Source organism: Malus sylvestris, chromosome 13 (genome assembly GCF_916048215.2).
Source record: "Malus sylvestris chromosome 13, drMalSylv7.2, whole genome shotgun sequence".
In the NCBI taxonomy this organism is placed as follows: Eukaryota; Viridiplantae; Streptophyta; class Magnoliopsida; order Rosales; family Rosaceae; genus Malus; species Malus sylvestris.
This window is the reverse complement of record NC_062272.1, coordinates 40,676,499-40,680,403: the sequence shown is the minus strand read 5'-3', so window position 1 is coordinate 40,680,403 and position 3,905 is coordinate 40,676,499.

Below are 3,905 nucleotides of genomic sequence, written 5' to 3'. Positions count from 1 at the left end.
GAAGAGCTCTATATGACTCAACCCGAGGGTTTCGTGTCCAAGTCTGAAAAGACTAAGGTATGCAAGCTTCAAAGGTTCATTTATGGACTTAAGCAAGCCTCCAGGAGCTGGAACATTCGTTTCGACAATGAGATCAAAACGTTTGGTTTTACTCAAAACGAAGACGACAATTGTGTTTATCAAAAGGTCGTTGGGGATGCAGTTGTATTCCTAGTGTTATATGTAGATGACATATTACTATTCGGGAATGACACTGCAGTACTTTCTTCTGTAAAAGTGTGGTTGTCCAAAACCTTCCACATGAAAGATTTGGGAGATGCATCTTATGTACTTGGGATAAAGCTCTATCGTGATAGATCCAGAAAATTAATTGGATTATCCCAATCTATGTACATTGATAAGGTGCTAAGTAGGTTCCAAATGGAACAATCTAAGAAAGGTTTTCTTCCTGTTGGACATGGAATTCACCTTTCTAAATCCATGGAACCTAAAACTCCTGAAGAGATACGGCAAATGAGTTATATTCCTTATGCTTCTGCCATAAGGAGTCTCATGTATGCCATGATATGCACGAGGCCTGATATCGCATATGCTGTGAGCATTACTAGTCGATATCAATCTAACCCAGGATCAGAACACTGGATAGCTGTCAAGACGGTCCTTAAGTACTTAAGAAGAACAAAGGACATGTTCCTCGTATATGGAGGAGCATCAGAGTTGCGAGTGGAAGGCTATACAGACGCAGATTTCCAATCTGACGTCGATGATAGAAGTTCCAACTCCGGATATGTATTCACTCTGAATGGTGGGGCTGTCAGTTGGAAAAGCAAGAAGCAAAGTGTAATTGCTGATTCCACGACAGAAGCTGAATATGTCGCTGCAGCTGAAGCCGGCAAAGAAGCGTTCTGGATGATGAAGTTCATTACTGAACTTGGAGTGGTTCCAACCATTACATCACCAGTAACTTTGTACTGTGATAATAATGGGGCGATAGCTCAAGCCAAGGAACCCAGGGCACATCAAAAGAACAAGCATATTGACAGACGCTTTAATATCATTAGAAGATATGCTGCCGAGGGGAAAATAAACATCCTCAAAGTTGCTTCAGCCGATAACGTAGCAGATCCACTGACAAAGCCAATGTCTCAAATCCAGCTTGACCGTCATATGGAAAAGATGGGTATAAGATACATGGGAAGGTGGCTTTGAGTGCAAGTGGGAGATTGTTGGAAGTATGCCCACAAAGCCACTCATTTGATGTAATAGCTTTTTGGAATACTTATTATGTTAAACTTTTATATGTTTAATGGAGGGCAAATCTTATTGTTAATCACTGTTTATTATATCATGTGTTTAAGCAATAAGTGAATCCAAGGAATGTATTTGTTCTAAGAGATAAGTGATCTAAGTGAGTTAGATTATCGAGACCTTTCTCTTATGTTCATTCCTAAAACGTTCCTAGCCATAGGATTGCCAATTGGGCATTGACAATCCGCTAAGGTTAGTATGTGCTATGTTGACTCAAGTGTGAGTATGACTAGTCTCAAGTGATTTGGTGTTGGACACTAAGACAGACACATAGGTGCTCGAAATAGTAATCGAGTACACTGAACTACGATCAAATCAGAGTTTGAACATACATGTCATGTAAGAACTCTAAGGTTGCAATATGCAAAGTAGTCCTTTGACCTGAGGCATCATAAATGTCTAATGGTTAGGTCCTTGATCTTTGATCCTGTCAACGGCATTCCCTCGGAGTGTCCACGGCATTGTTGGGGTCAAGCTATCTAGTCATGTAGGCATATGAATGTACAACAAGGGATCTCTAACCTTCCATGGTGGAGGGAGAATACTCTAAGATATGATTCTAAAGTCTTTGGCCAAAGCAAATGAATATGACTAAAGGAAGGTTGTTCCAAATCATATTCAAGGGAATCATATAAGAAAGAATCACATTGGATAGTAGACATGAAACAAACTATCACTTAAACAATGTGATTAAGAGTATTGTATTAGAGAAGGACCGTATTGCATTGTAGTTGTAACTGGATAGGTTCTCCAACCAATTCTACTTAGCTTGGGTAACCATGACATGCTGCTAGGCGTCAACCATGGTTTGTGGAAGCCCTAATGGTTAGCAAACACTAATCAATGAAAGGGAGAATTGAAATGTGGTTTCAATTCATAATCGATAGTTAAAAGTAACATCGCCCACTGCCTCGCTAATTAGAACCTAATGGATCGTACACCGAGTAAGGATGTATGTGAAGAAATCAAATGAAATGGATAAGCAATTAAATGGTTTAATTGAAGAATGGTCAAGATTAATTAATTAGTTAATTAATTATACGAAAGGTTCGTATTGGGCTTATATGTTGGTTTTGGGTTTCGGGGCCCAAAAGCGTTTTGGTCCAAAAGGCCCATTATGTTTAAGTTGTATGACAACTAAAACAAAATGGGCAAATAGCCCAATAACACCAAGGAGGCCGGCCATTAGGGTTGGATGGGCAAAGTTTGCTTAATTGCAAGTTTGCCACTCACCAAAGAAATGAAGTATAAATTCAACTTTATAGCTTTAGGGTTTGGTAAGTTGAAATTTGATGAGACATTTTCTCTCTATTTTTCTTCTAAGAGGCCGGCCATTAAAGGAAGAAATATCTAGCAATCTCTTCTTCTTTTAATCATCCATATCATCTTCACAAGATACAACCTTGGTGAAGAGACTTAGAGACATCAAGCTTTTGGTGTTTTGGAGAACAAATCCTTTTTCCTCAAATCATCAAAGGAGCACTAAAGGGAAGAAAACACAAGAAGGATTCAAGGAGCTTGGAGGTGACTTGAAGGCCCTCCACTTGGGTGAATCCCTTGTGTAAACAAGGATGAGCTTCAAGGGTAAAGAATCACTAAATTCTTCTTTCTCTTTAATGTTGTTAAAGAGTTCATTTTGGTTCACCATATACTAGGCTTTGAAAGTCATGGGTTTTATTGAATTGTTTTTGGATGCATGCCTATATTAATGAGTTAATAGTATGCATATGTATTCAAATGTTCATACTTGTTCTTAGCTAGGACAAAATTTTTCCTTCACTCCTATCTTGTGAAGATCCCACAATGAAATTGACATCTCCCCTTGCGCCGTTTGAAGTGTGTTGGTCGCTGAACACCAATGCTCAAAGAACGCTCGAAGGATGGAAGGATGACGATCATAACTAAACAAAGATACTTACACAGCATGGTAAAGGCCCACTTTAGTAAGCACATATTTAGATTGGCTTAAGACATCTTCAAGCCACTCCCAATAAAACTCATCAAAGACGGCTTCTCCAGTAGTCAACAGGGAACCATTCCAAGCCATGGCTTCGTTGCGGATGTGATCGCCAAGAAGCTTAAACGAGGCCGGATGATGGTCACGAGCTTAGTGCGAAGGATTCAAAATAAGAACCCTCAATGTGCATGCCTTTTTCTTCATATTTGATTGAATAGAGTCTACCACCTCCCAAGATACTTCAGAATACCACGACTTAATATGCATAGAGTTGTCTTTCGCGAGAAGAGTAAGCGCCTTAGGACCAGTCAGTGGCGCGTAAAGCTTCAACGTTGTTCCCTCATCTTGCGAATCGCCTTCCTTCACAAGAATGGTCATGGTGTTGTTCTTAAAACATTTGAAAAATACCATGATTGCAAAAAAAAAAAATCAGCCACAAAACTTGAGCAGCACGACAAAGAGGGCAACTACAGAGCGGTCCTTCAAGGCACGCTACAGTGGCAAAAGAAACCAAAATGCTACGCAATCGCACTACGCAAACCCGCAGCGACTACACAAGTAGTTTCTTGCACCGCACGTCGACGTCACCACCATGAAAGAACTGTGACCAAATGGCTAGTTGCCAAATTAGAGTACGGGT